Source organism: Macaca mulatta, chromosome 13 (genome assembly GCF_049350105.2).
Source record: "Macaca mulatta isolate MMU2019108-1 chromosome 13, T2T-MMU8v2.0, whole genome shotgun sequence".
Classification (NCBI taxonomy): Eukaryota; Metazoa; Chordata; class Mammalia; order Primates; family Cercopithecidae; genus Macaca; species Macaca mulatta.
In genome coordinates, this window is record NC_133418.1 from 1,932,517 (window position 1) to 1,947,285 (window position 14,769).

The following is a 14,769-nucleotide window of genomic DNA, read 5'->3' on the forward strand; positions in this document are numbered from 1 at the left end:
AATTCCAAGTGTAGGATTGGAGGAACCGTTCACATGGCTTCAGGTTCTGCTACTGTGTTTCAACTTAAGAAAATGGTTCTGTGTGTTGGTAACAAGGCCTGAGAGTCTGTGTGAGAGTCAGTGTGGCTGTAATCAGGGTTCGTGTTGGTTCCCTAGCAGAGGATGTTACACTGTTACATTATCGTCTACAAAAAAATCCTGAAAAAATGAAGGCTGAATAGACATACACACCCTCCCAAAACAATCCAAATGTCCACCAATATGAAAAACAGATGAATTACGGCTTCCATCGTGGAATATTCCTCAGCAATGAAAACCAACTATAGCCACAGGTGCCAACTAGGATAAAGAAAACCTTTTAAACACGCTTAAAGTGAACTGACTAGGCAGAATTCCTCGATTACAGGCATCTGCTCCAAAAGGGTACTGTTCTGAATCCTCTGATGTAGAATGATAGTTAGCAACCCTGTTTCGGGGCACATCTAGAAAAAAAGCAAAATAATGACTACACAATTTAAAATTCTTTGTCAATTATAACTATTACTATGAAAATTCTAAAAATGTGAAAATCTTCCCAGCTGTTATTGGACAAGATTCAAAATAAATACCCTGGCATTGCTTGCCACACCCACAGGTATGCCAAAATAAATGAAAATATAGCCCAAGTTAGTAGAATCGAAACCTGAAGATGTACGAGCCGTCCCTGCCTCGCTATCTATACATCGTGTAGAAATTTAAGAGCAGGTAGTGACACTGCAATGCAAGGCTCAAACCAACTGGGTATTTGGAAACTTCTATGCAAATTGGCATTTTTGATTTTTAAACACGGTGTTATTTGTACTTCAAACAGGTAACTTTTTGATTCCCTTGGAAAAAATATAGCCATAAACCTGGTCTTAAAAAAAAAAAAAATACGGGAGTGGGTATGAGAGAGAGTAGCTTAGAAATTTTAAAAGTATCAGCAGGGAGCAGTGGCTCATGCCTGTAATCCCAGCACTTTCAGAGACAGGCCCAAGGGGCCTTTGAGGACACCGGTCTCCTCTGCTGCCTTCCTGCTGGACTGACCCCCCCATGACATTCACTGGGTTTCCACCCCTGTCTCATTTAACATCCCAAGGGTGGTCTTCATCCTCGTCTGGGGCTCAGCTCTGCCCCAATTTTCTAAATCTCTGCCTTCAGAGCCTGAAAACACCCACGCCCAGGGTCACCCTAAGTCCACGTTTACCCCAGAGAGTCCCAATTTTATGTTTTCCCAGCATCGCCTTAGTGATAATTTATCCTGTAAATTCCAACTGCCTTCACACCTCGCCCTTGCTGTCTCCCAGCAGACCCCACTCAGATGCACATGCCCCAGACCCCACACCCAGGTCTGTGCATGCTGCCCTGCTCTGCCCATGTGGGGACCACCTCTCTTTCTTGAGGAATCAGCTGGCGATCAACTCCTTGTGGAGGGCTGCCCTGACTTCCAACTCTCTCCAGCAAAGGCAGAAGCCATCCTCGGTACTTCCCCAAAACTCAGGCCAAGTATGAAGATGGCGCAGATGCTAGCTGTGCCTGGGATGCCATGGGCAGGGTCCCCAGATGCTCTGCACATGGCCCGGGGCAACGCCTGAACATAGCAAGTGCTGAAGAAACAAAACTGACGTGCGCTGACCTCTGATAGGGCCTCCTTCACCATCCACATCTGTCTCCCCTCTGGACAGTAAAATCCACAAGACACAGAGGGCTTGTCTCACTCATCTTCAAACTCCCAGGGTCACCCTGGCAGGTAAAGGGGACTCAAATGTCTTCTGAAGGAAGCAGCTGGTTAGCTGCCGAGTTAAAGGGCCTCTGAAATTCAGAGCTCTGCATAGGAGTCCAGCACACTTTATTATGAATGACTCCAACCACGGCAGAAGTGGGCGTGGAACCAGTGCTAACCAATTCAGGGTTTGTTCACTGTTTCTCAGTTCATTATCACAACGCATTCTCACAGAGCAGCTGCGCACAGATCCTCAGACATCTACACAGAGTGGGACGATGACGCCAAGTCACGTGAACGTCCTGTTGCAGACTGGGAGACACCAGTCAGACACGGACCCAGGCAGAGCACAGACCTCGCGTTAAATCGGCTCCGTGTAAACAGCACTCCCTGCCAGGCCCTTTCCTATCTGCACAGCTTCTACAAATTCAACTCTCGCACCTGACACCTAAGAATACTGCACACCCCCATGTGAATCCCCTGCTCACCTCCCAAAATGACCCGGCATGGCCGAGTACAAAACCTTTCAACATAAGGGAACTGGAGGGCATGTGGGGCTTTCTCGAGTCCCTGCTGCCTCCTGATGGGAAGACCCAATGCTTCACACCCCTAGTGAAGGGCGGGTCTCTTCGGCCCCCAGACTTTGACCTGGAGCTTAAATCAGTATTAACTAATTTCATTTTCCAGGACCAACTTCAAAGGCCTGCAAAGGCAGAGAAGGGAGAGGAGTTGGAACACGCCCTCCCCTCAGATCTGCCGCAAGCACGCACTTCTCAGATGCGTCCCAAGGTGCACAGCGTGTCCGATGCCTGTTTCACATCCACCGACCTGCAGGTCTTCTATGTGGCATCAGCCTCCTGGGCACTGGGAACAAGAGGTATAATGGCAAGTCCCCTATGCAGCAAAGGTGAGGCAAAGGGACCCAACGCAATGGAACTGACCTTTTTCTGACAGTCTCAAAACAGAAGGAAAATACTGTACAGTCAACTCCCCCTCACGCAGGTTTATTTACCTGTGACTCAGAGGCCATGACAGAGAACTTCAGGTTCTTACCGATTCCTATTTTCCCCATCCAGGAAGCCTTTGTTTTTAATATCGTACGAACTTGCCATTTTGTAGGCCAAAACCAGCAAATATTGGCAGTTTCCTACGGTTCAACTGAATAAAATATCATCATGGCCTTTTGTGAAACCATGAAGAAAAGGTGGATATCTCAATATGTGTTTCCAGACTGGCTTTGTTCCTGAAGCAGTAACTCTGTTCACACAGGATTTTAGACACTGAAGAATAAACATCAATATCCCACCAAGAAAACCAAAGGAATGAAATAATTTTGCGTCCACCTTGGAACCTTTTTAGGACAAGGCAGGACACAAACTTCTAAAAAGCTGCAATTGTCCCTCTGTATACACAGGGACATTGATTCCAGAACACCCCCCGAGTTTACCCAAATCTACGTATCCACAGGACCCCACGGCCACCCTATGGAAGCACATGTAGGAAACGTCGGCCCTCCACAAAGCCAGGTTTTTTCAGTAAGGGTTTGGTTGGAAAAAAAATTAACATAAGTGATCCTTCGAAGCTCAAAACCCACGTTGTTCAGGGTCAGCTGCATTTATTACTTGTGTCATATCTGAGGCCTGAAAGCCATCATTCTCGATACCTTAATGTGACGGTTAACAAACTAACTGTTCTGATTAGAAAGAGGAAAAAGCTTATTTTTAAGCTGACAATGAGAGTTGACGCGGCTACGGTGAACGGAGAACAGACCTAAGCATGCACCAAGGCTGGGGTGACTGCCTGTGCTCAGACCCACCAGGGCCTGTTCTTCCACCTCCCTCTGCTGAAAGGGATAACCTCCTTCTCCCCCACGACTAAAGGGCCTTTTTTAAATACTCACACGAGAAGTGCTGTGAAAAGCTGAAAGGTCACAGATAACATTTTTAAAAATAAACATTAACGTAAGCATTTAACAAGCCCATTATGATTTAAAGGAAAAAAAAAAACGGTATTAAGTTCCTGGGTGCAGGGGCTCATGGCCGTAATCCCAGCACTTTGGGTGGCCGAGGTGGGTGCATCACCTGAGATCAAGAGTTTAACACCAGCCTGGCCAACATGGTGAAACCCTGTCTCTAATGAAAATACGAAAATTAGCCAGGCATGGTGGCAGACGCCTGTAACCCCAGTTACTTGGGAGGCTGAGGGAAGAGAATCACTTGAACCCGGGAGGGAGAGTTTGCAATGAGCCAAGATCATGCCATTGCACTTCAGCCTGGGCGTTGAGTATGAAACTCCGTCCCAAAAAGAAAAAAAAAGTATAAAGTTTTCCTTTCAATGAACCTATCGTTCAGCCACCGAGGTATCCTATAGCTACTTATTCAGCCATGAGATACACCACAGGAGACATAGGCGAACAGGACACAGTTCTTCCCTGAAAGAAGGCTGCACCCTCAACAGAAGGGAGGCACACACTCCAAATGGAATCGGCATAGGGAACAGATGCTGCTGCAGGTGGAACTGGCTGCACAGAGCACCCGCTCAAGTGTCTGAGAAATAAGGAGCGGTTGGTGGCATCACCCTTCCGTACCTGAGCTGGGCGGTGGGGAGCCTGTCGTCACCACCACCACCACCACCACCACCACCCGGGACAAAGGCCCCCAGAACCACACAACGAACTTACAAACTCACCGAGGCGATGACCGAGCAACGTGCGTGGAGTGATGCGAACACGCAGACGTCAGGGCCACGCGCGGCATTGGTTTTATGCATCGACTTGAGCGTGCCCGGGGTGCCCAGATGGCTGGTTCTGCATTATTTCTGTGTGAGATGCATGTTTGCCTCTGGACTGAGTGGAGACCCATCCTCGCCGGTGTGGGGGGCACCACCCTATCCACCCAGGGCCCGAGTAAAACAGCAAGGCGGGGAAAACTGGGTTCACTCCACCTGTCTGGCTGATGGGCCAGTGACATCCGTCTTCTGCAGCCCGTGCTCCTGGGTTTCAGCTCCTCAGACCCGGGTGGGATCTGCACCCTCCGCTTCTCAAGTCTTCAAGCCACACCATCCCAGGACTCTAGCTTGCAGGCTGTGGGTCCTGTGGCTTCCTGGACTCTGTAGCCCCTGCAGCAAGCCTCGCCCTGGAGACACACGCACACCCAGCTGGCTGTCTCTCTGGAGATCCCTGACTAAAAGCCGCCCCTGAAAGTGGTCTTCAGAGTTTCTTTCTAGCCCTAAGATCCCAGCGCCCCTCCTACAATTCTAGGTGGAAAGGTGAACGGAGACCAATGGACAGAGGTGCGTGCGACGACACGCCAGGCAACGGCACTGGGCAGGAGGGTACTAATGCTCACTAAGCAAAGAATGTTGGTTGCCACAAAAATGAGGACAGTAAAGACTTCTTCAAACAGAAATGAGTTTGTTTCATGATTTGCTCTTAATACATAAGAAATCATAAAAGTAGGCCTATTAACAATTACATAAGTCTTTAGAGGCCCTTGAACTACTTCTGTCCCTTTGTGTTTTTATACAAAATAAGCCTAAGGTTAAAGAGAATAACGTCACTGGCCACAGCTAGGGCCACATGAGGACACAGCTTATACCCCTGAGGTCCCTGGGTGCCCCGAGTCCTTCCCTTGCTATTTATGGAAATATGGGAGAAACCAGGAGGTCTGAGCGTGGACCTGGCCATGCTCCCGGGGGCCGAGGAAAGCACCCATCTGTCCAGTCTTCCCTCCACCCCGCGGTTCCCTCCTACCCAGACTCTTGGCCTGACGCGACTCATGCACTCAGCAGCGCCATCATTAAACGTTTAGCTTCGCATCACGAGGGCCTCCTCTGGCCTCCTCTGACCACTGCTGAACCTGCAGTCAGCACTAGTCTGCAGGACACGCGTGGACAAAGTTGATGGATCACGGCTTCCAATGAGGAAGGTGCAGGCAAGGAGTCGGAGAGCCGGGGATGGAGCAGCCCTCACCCAGGGAGGCGAAGGCCAGCAGCGGCCACCACCGAGGACCTCCCTTCCCACCCTGAGGGCAGCTGACCCAGGGAGGTGAAGGACGACACCGGCCACCACTGAGGGCCTCAAGGGCTCTCCCCACCCTGAAGGCGGCTGCGATCACATTTTCCCATCGCACCAAGAGACCCCTGTATTGAGCACAAACCTTTCCAACCTTTGAATCAATAAGGAATCACAACACAGACATTCCCTCAATCCAAATGGCCAGCCCACAAAACAGACACGCAATCATACACATTTCCTGTGGGAAAATCAGTCAGTCCCTGGGGCCTCGCGCCAGGGGTAGGGGAGCATCATGGGGAGATGCCCCAGCCCCAGTCTGGCTCTTCTCTCTACAGCTCCTTTTCCCTTCTCTTCCCACCGCCCCTTCCCACCCCTTCCTAGCCTCAGAGGCTCCTTCCTCAAATTCTTTCCCCTTGATGAAGTCATTCATGCCCAAAATACAAGGCAAAGTCATGGGGGCTCAAGAGAAAATCCATACCGTGGCTCGCGTTTTAGATTCTCATAAGTTTGAGAATAACCAAGCAAGAATCTTTGGCATATGAATGTGGTCTGAAGGCATCTGAGCACAATGCCCGGCACTTGCCCGGAGTGGATCATGGGTGTCTCGGACATCTTCACAACTCTACACCAATTATTTTGAAACACACCAGCAGAATAGAACCATGTGAATAGCTGCTTCTCAGTTAAAAGTAGGAAAACACTCCAAAAGCTGCCCTCAAGGAACATCCTTCCCACCAGGAGTTTCCTGCATCGGGCCCTTCAGGCACAGGCAAGGCCCCCGGGCCCAACTCCCTCATCCCTGCGTCATAAAGCAGCAAAGACGATGGGGAATAAAGCAAGTGAAGGAGTCAGTCCCGCACAAAACGGGCTCCAGAAGCCACAGCCACTCTCCCAGTGTGGGAGCCAAGTTCAGAGACCTGGAAACACCAGCGTTCCCAGGGAGGAGGGCAGAACAATGCCATTTCCCCCTAGTTTAGGGAGACACCACCCCACGTCCTCTGGCCTTAAAAGAGGAGAGACTTCACATAAATGATTTCAATGACTCCACCACACACAGAAAGTGGGCTAAGGGCTAACACACCCATATAAATGCCTGGCAAAAACACATTAAATGAACACAGAGATAAGCAAGGTTCTCCTGTTATCCACCAAATATTCAGAAACAAATCCAGTAAGCAATCTCTTTGCAATCAAAAGACCAATTCAGAGGTGCAGATTAAAAATAAACATACAACTGAACCCTTAATATACCAAGAACCAAATTCCACGGAAGTGTTATCACATCACCACCTCCCAGCTGAAGGAAGCAGCACTGGCCACTGACCAGCTGTTCACTCGTGGATCAGTGAACGAAAGGCAGTGCTGTCCAGGACAACGATGAGATGTTAACCTGAAAAGGGCAAAATTGCAGAGGCTGGAGGGACCTTCCAGGTAACCCGGCCCCCTCGGTGGACAGAGGACCCCCGTGGGGCCACAGAGCCCAGAGCTCCAGTGTGTTCGGGGCAAGCACTCAACTGCAACCCTGATGATGTCCGAACGCCTTCTGCCCTTCTGTGTCTCTGCCCCACTAACAGGGAATCCGTGAATGCTAAGGAAATGTAACGCATTTTACAATACATGTAGATTTTCAGCAAATTAAAGATAAACAGTGACAAACTTTGAGAATTAACCAAAATATAGTTCAGTGAATGCCCAAACTCAAAGCTAGTCTCCAAGAGGTGATAAGCTGTGTGTGGTGGTTAACGCCTGTAAATCCCAGCAGTTGGGGAGGCTGAGGCAGGAGAATCACTTGAGCCTAGAACGTTGGGGTTGCAGTGAGCTGTCATTGTACTACTGCACCCAGCCTGAGAAACAGAGTGAGACTGTCAAAAACAAACAAACAAAAACAAATTAAAGGAGTTCAAATGAATTCGCCCATACCCTTTAAATTTTCAGTTGGGTACATGGGGTGATCTAGTTCCTTTTTCCCTTGCAATACATGAATAATCTAATAATTAAATATAATCTAACAATTACATGGGAAAATTTAATTATTTTCCCATTTCATTATTCCCTATCTCAAGGAAAAAGTTAAAAGTATTCCCTATTTCAGGGAAAAAGCTAAAAATCATTTTAAACCTTCCTTCCCCAAAACAGTATCCTCAGTCATCTCTATCTGCTTGATCATGCGGAATTCAGCTTCACATGTCTACAATACGGTTTTTGTTAAACAGCGTTTATGTAGACAGGCAAGAGAAAGAAACACTTGGTCTATGTAGAAGCAGCAGAAGACACGTTTTAACAGAAAAGGGAGAAGATACCACCGTGTGAATCTGGAAATTCTGTTCTCATCTTGTCCACACACACAGAAAACACCCAAGCACGTGCCTAGTGTCCAAAAGAAGCATAGAAAGGACAGGGATCCCTCCAGTTGTTTAATGACCAGCCCCACTTGTCACCGCCACATAACAAAATCCGCACGACAACTTCAGCACGTTTCATTCACGATTCCACGGAAATCAGGCTGAAGAACATATAGATGTTTTGCCCACATTTAAAAATCCAAGTGTGGGACTCATAGAAATAAAACACATTATGGGTTCACTTAACTTTTCCAAATTTTTACTTGGAGAAACCTATAAAGTTCTTGTCAGTTACATCCTTAAGTTTTTCCATAATTTTTCAATGCAAAGGTTGGGCAAGACTTGTAAAGAGGTACACACATACGGCCCGGCGCGGTGGCTCACACCTATAATCTCAGCACTTTGGGAGGCCGAGGTGGGCAGATCACGAGGTCAGGAAACCGAGACCATCCTGGCTAACACGGTGAAACCCCGTCTCTACTAAAAATACAAACAATTAGTCAGGCGTGGTGTAGGGTGCCTGTAGTCCCAGCTACTCGGGAGGCTGAGGCTGGAGAATGGCATGAACCCGGGAGGCGGAGCTTGCAGTGAGATCGCACCACGCACTCCAGCCTGGGTGACAGAGGGAAACTGTCTCAAAAACAACAAAGGAGGTACACACATACATGGCACGTTCTTCTCTCAAAGAGAAGGGCCCTTTTTTAAGATTCCAGAAGTAAATGTGGTTGTCACCCTGCTTTTGAGAGGATGGGCTGTGTTTTAAGCATGAACACACTTTCCTCCATGCACCAAGGATGCACCATGGGGGCAGTGCTGCCGCCGCCCCCCCAGTCTCTGCTCAGGGTGGGACTATACACCGTTAACAGGCCAGGTGCTCAGAAGGAGGCTTCCAGGACTTGCTGTAGGCATTCATTAGCAGGGCAGGCAGTGCCTCGTGCTGGTGGGCATCCAGCAGTAAGGGGGTCTTGCACTTCACTCCCTGGGCCCAGCCCCAGACAGAGGGGAAAGAGACACCTGTATCGTAACTCATGTGTATTTATAGACACACAGAGACTCTGCAGTGCAATGTGCAGAACTAGAAGGAATCGTGGAAATAAGAGGGAAGACATTGGGTTACGACTGGCAGAGCCACCTCAAGCCTCAGCACTTCCTGCCAGAGCCCTCACTGACCAGACTCCTCCAGGGTCACTGCCACTGCCTTGCCCCGCTCATGACAGGGCAGACAGTGACAGAACCTCAGAACAACCTCCCACTCCTTCCTCACCAGCCCAGGGGACGAGCTGTTCATGAGTGTCCTAAAGCCTGAATGCGGGAACACAGAGGTGACTGAGCAGAAAGGGGGACAACCACAATGGCTGAGGGTGTGCAGATATTGCGGGGCACCCCAGCAGCCCTTTCCATCTTTTTTTTTTTTTTTTTTTTTTGAGACGGAGTCTCGCGCTGTCACCCAGGCTGGAGTGCAGTGGCCGGATCTCAGCTCACTGCAAGCTCCTCCTCTCGGGTTCACGCCATTCTCCTGCCTCAGCCTCCCGAGTAGCTGGGACTACAGGCGTCCGCCTCCTCGCCCGGCTAGTTTTTTGTATTTTTTTTTTTTTTTTTTTTTTTTTTTTTTTTAGTAGAGACGGGGTTTCACCATGTTAACCAGGATGGTCTCGATCTCCTGACCTCGTGATCCGCCCGTCTCGGCCTCCCAAAGTGCTGGGATTACAGGCTTGAGCTACCGCGCCCGGCCAGCCCTTTCCATCTTAAAGAGGACGGCCACGGGTGTGCGGATGCTCCCGCGTGACCCAGCCGTCCTTTCCACCTTATAGGGGAATGGCCACGGGTGTGCGGATATTCCCGGGTGCCCCAGAGCCCTTTTCACCTTAAGGAGATTTTCACAGTCTCATATCAGTCTCCAAACTATTCAGTGACGTTGGAGGAGTATCACTGTGGACCAACACTGATTGGCACCAAGTAAGGGCAATTTTATAACCATGTCTCAACCATGAAACAATCAGGTCTTTGGCCATCTGGTCTAAGCTTTTTCTGTAACAAAGTTGGATAATTAAGTTGAACTTCGGTTTTCCAAAGCTTGTTACAGAAACCACATCTTCCTAGGTGTGGCTCTGTGGTGTCACGTGCACACATCAGTAGCCAGGCTTGCCAAGACTCACGGCTCGATACATGTTCACCTGAGAAGGCTGCTCAATCACTGAGGGCTCCGGCGTGCTCTGAAATGAATTTGCCACTTCAGCCTACACTCTACTCCCTTGTTTGTTTAAAGAAACCCAAAAAGCAGAATTTATTTTGGCCAATCGCCTGCTGGCCCAACTGCAGAGGTTTTAATTAGAGTGCTTTCTATGATGCAATGAAAGTAAAGTCGTATAGATCAACTCATTATTACCACTCCAAAGGTTTAGTAAATCTCCAGATACTCAGGCAAACATTTTAAGAAGCTACATTAAGGTTTACAATACTCAAAATTTAAAACTACATCCATGCTTCAAAAAACCATTCCCATTTTAGATGGCCAAATGCATATGAGAAAGAAAGAAACGTGCTGAGCGCATTTTGTGGGTAATCTTATGGAGAAACTGCCACTTTAAAAATGGCTCTAGTTCCTGGCTCCAGATGACTGTGGTGGGTTGCCTCACTCAATTTCAACTCCACCCGAAGCTGGGACACTAGAAATCCATTCCCACACTCCAGGGCACCAGAATTCCCACTTCTGGAAACAGCCTGGAATGCAGACCTGTAGCAGAGAATTCTTTCCTGCCCACCCTAACCGTCCTCTGTGGAAGGCAACAGTCAAAGACAAGTCCACCCGCCTAGGCACAACTGCACCACGAAGAACCATTTCAAGGTGGGAGGTGATAGATTAGTGGGAACAGGCAGTTTAGCTAATCACTTATAAGGCTGAGAAGGGGGGTTTGAAGGCCTGTGTCTGGCCTTGTCCTCGGTAAATGGTCATCCCCAGGCAGCCTAAGCCACATGGGAAGGGGCTTCTTGCAGTAAAAGTGGGGGCGCCGTTGTGGGGAGGGGGAATGTCTTAACCACCACTGTTTTACAGGATCACAGGGCTCAGGCAATGTTCAGTATTATCACACACCAAGGTTTTTACAGTCTGAAGAAAACTACAGTCCTAAGGTATCAGTTCTCAAAGCCTTAAGTTCCTCCTGCTAAGATTCCTAGAGGGTCTCGACTTCTTGCACTGAACCCCAACTTGCACAGGCACCTGCGTCTTCCTCCTGCAGCAAATGCAGATGAGAAGGCTGTGGCTCTGCTGCAGTAATGACGCCATGCAGCCCTAACACCACAGCAGAGCAATGGCTTTGGCCTGAATGTCCCCAAAACCTCATGCTGAAACCATCTCCGAAGGGATACATTAAGAGGTGGGGTCTTTGGGAGGTCCTGCTCTCAGGACTGGGGTTGGTGTCCTTGTTGGGAGGCCTGGAGGAGCCCTCCTGTTCCTCCACCATGTGAGTCCCGACGAGACGCCTGCTGCCACGCAAGACCCGGTGAGATGCTGCCGTCTGTAAGCCACAGGCCCTGGGACACCAGATGTGCAGGTGCCTTGACCTTGGACTTTCCAGCTTCCAGAGCTGTGAGCAATAAATGTCTCTTTACAAATCACCCAATCGACAGCAGCCCGACAGAGAGACAGTAATGTTACAACTTGAGTCACTTTCTCAGTGGGCCAGAGGCCTCCCCACATGGGCCACCACCGTAACAAGAACTCCCTGGAGGATGCAAAGGGGTTCACAAGGAATTCTACCCAGCACCAGGGTGTCTCTCCTTTCTTGCAGGAAGATAGCTGAGCCATGGCAGGAAACTACAGGGTGGGTGGAGCTGGACAGTAATGTGTCACCTGCTCATCTAAGCCTCAGTCTCCTGCCTCTCATCACGACAGTGGGGGTAACAACCCCCTCACCTGAGCTGTTGGGGGAGGTAAGAGTGCTGGGTGATTAACAATTGTTAGTTCCACAGAAATTAGGCAAAGAATCCATCCCATGTCTTACAAAACCAAACCAGCCCAGGAATTCCACATCACTACTAATTTGCATGGGAAAATGCTGGATTCTCATAAGTTTTGGCATGTCATTTGTATTAATAAAGTTTGCAGAGCTTTCACATACTAAGTATATAAAACAGGAAAATAAATCATGCAATTTGGAGGCTGAAGCAGGAGACTCACTTGAGCACAGGCAGTGGAGGTTGTAGTGAGCCTAGGCCGCGCCACTGTACTCCAGTCTGGGAGACAGAACGAGACTCCATTTCAAAAAAAAAAAAAAAAAAAAAAAAAGACTTTGCTGCTTCATACTAGTAAAGTGGGCAGATTCTACACGCCAACTCTTATTCAAAGGTCTCCTAACACTGACTCAGGAAATCTGGCCCTAATGTGCTTTGAGTTTTAATCCTAACAGTGTTAAAGACCACTCCCCCAGGAGCTCTGAACAAGTACTCCAGGTACACGCTGAACAAGACCACACACTCTTTGACCGAAATCTAACTTCATAGACCCAAACTACAGAACCACAGAAGACACTGCTTCTGTCCAACTTTTTGTTCTGTCATCGTTTGTGTCCATTATTTCCTACAAACCATCTCATTAGAATTTAGGGCACACAAAAGGCCGATACAACAGGGTTACTTTTCAAAGGTTTGGAGGTGAAGAACAGATACAATGCATTAACTTCCTATTGCTGCTGCAACAAATTACCACAAATGCAAACCTCCTCTCAGCCCTGGAAGTCAGGGGTCCCAGGGCTGAAGTCAAGGGGTCAGTAGCTTGTATTCCTGCCTGGAGTCTCCCAATTCATAGAGGCCACCATGGAGCTTGGCTCACAGCCCCACACCCCTCCTACCACTGCCCCGGCCTCAGCCCTGCACCCCTCAGGCCGCTGCCCCACCCTTGGCCCCATGCCCCTCCGGCCCCATGCTCCACCCTCGCCCTCAGCCCCACAGCCCTCTGGCCTCTATTTCATCCTCAGGTCTCCTCCTCTGAGATGGACGACAGGACCCTAGACGGAGGGATGAACATTCTGAACAGAATCAACGTAACTCAACATTTGAGTCGGAGAGGCCAAGCAATAAGACTTTCAAAAAAGCAACCAGAAAGTATGTACTGTGCCGGTAGTTCACAGCTGAGCGTGGCGTCATGAGTACGAGCGTGCGGCCATGCACACCAGGCCCAAGTTTAAGATAAAATATAAGGAGCTTTCCACTGTAGTATTTAACTAGATCTTATTACAAAATAGCCTCCTGATTGCAGTTTTTATCCAAAAAGTTCTTTGTAATTAAAGAAATTATTTTTCCCCTAAAAGACACTTCTCTATCTATCGTCCCATATAAACTAAAGGGGCATATTAAAGAAAAAAGACAAATGTATGACTTCGGGGGTTTGCCTACGACTTGGATAAGCATGATTTTCTTCTAGCCAAGCAGGGAGCAGCTGGACCAGACTGGAGGGAAGGAAAAACAAATTTCCACTCTGACCTCAGTTGGGCACCAGAGTCTTCCCTGTCAGAATGTGGATGTGGTGCTTCCCACACACCAGCCTCTGACGAAACTCAGCCCAAGGGTATGGCAAAAAGCTGTCTACTTCTGAAAAATCTATAAAGTGCAGACACATCAAAAGCTTCAGAAGACTGTAAAGCGCCAAGGAGACCACTACACCCTTGGAGTTTACAGAAAATGGTCAGCATCACACGTGCCTGAGGTCCAGGGTCAGTTCCCGGCTGCCGCGACACCGTGAACGCAGCCCTGGCTTCCCCTCTGATGCAGAGAGCTGGTCACTCTGCCGGCAGCACTCAGAGCTCAGAACATTCTAGATGAAAGCAACGTGTTCCTTTTAAAATGTGGAACTGGGGCAGCGCAACTGAAGCTCTACGACTATGTCCACTGCTGGGTTTCAGGGTAGCATTAGGAAATTGTGAGAATCCAAATCTCAATTTCATACAGATTCCAGATTCACTGCAGGTTCCAGAATTTCCTGAAACATTCTTCCAATTTATCACTCAGGATTCCCTTGCCAAAGCTAATAAAGTCCACATTCCTTACGGAAAAGCCACCATAAGCACCACCACAAATAAGAGCAACTGACGCCTGCCCTTTGCACCAAACCTATATACTGTTACTCACACAAGACTGTACTGGAGGCAGCTCTTAGCTGAAGCCGAATCCGTGAGACTTCATTATCCCCATTTTGGATCAAGTGTGAAGACTGTCAGCAAACCAGGGCCCCAGTGTGAAGCAGAGAACAGATCCTCTGATGCCTGCCTGAACATTTCATTCCCACCTCTGACTTGCATATTGAACACACTCAGAGCTACTGAGTCACCCACATTTGCAGGTCATTTATCCAGCCACCAGGATAACATAATTTTGCGATAAAAATGCCTTCTCAGGGCTTTGTCATACTCAACAAGGAAGCTCAGAAGGCTAGGTAAGCCCAAGAAAGGGGGAAGCGTCCTCCAAACAGACAAAAACCAAGGAAAACCATGCAGAAACTCTTTCAAGAGAGAGCAGAAACAGAGCCCGCTGTAGCCTTTCAGGCCCTGCTGGCCGCAGCCCTGCTTTAGGTGGCACCATTTCAACGGATGCATCCTGCTGGGCCCATTTGAAAGGTCCCGCTTGCGAGACACTCACCCCCACTTCCAGCTCCTGCAAGACCCGCTGCAGCCCCACTC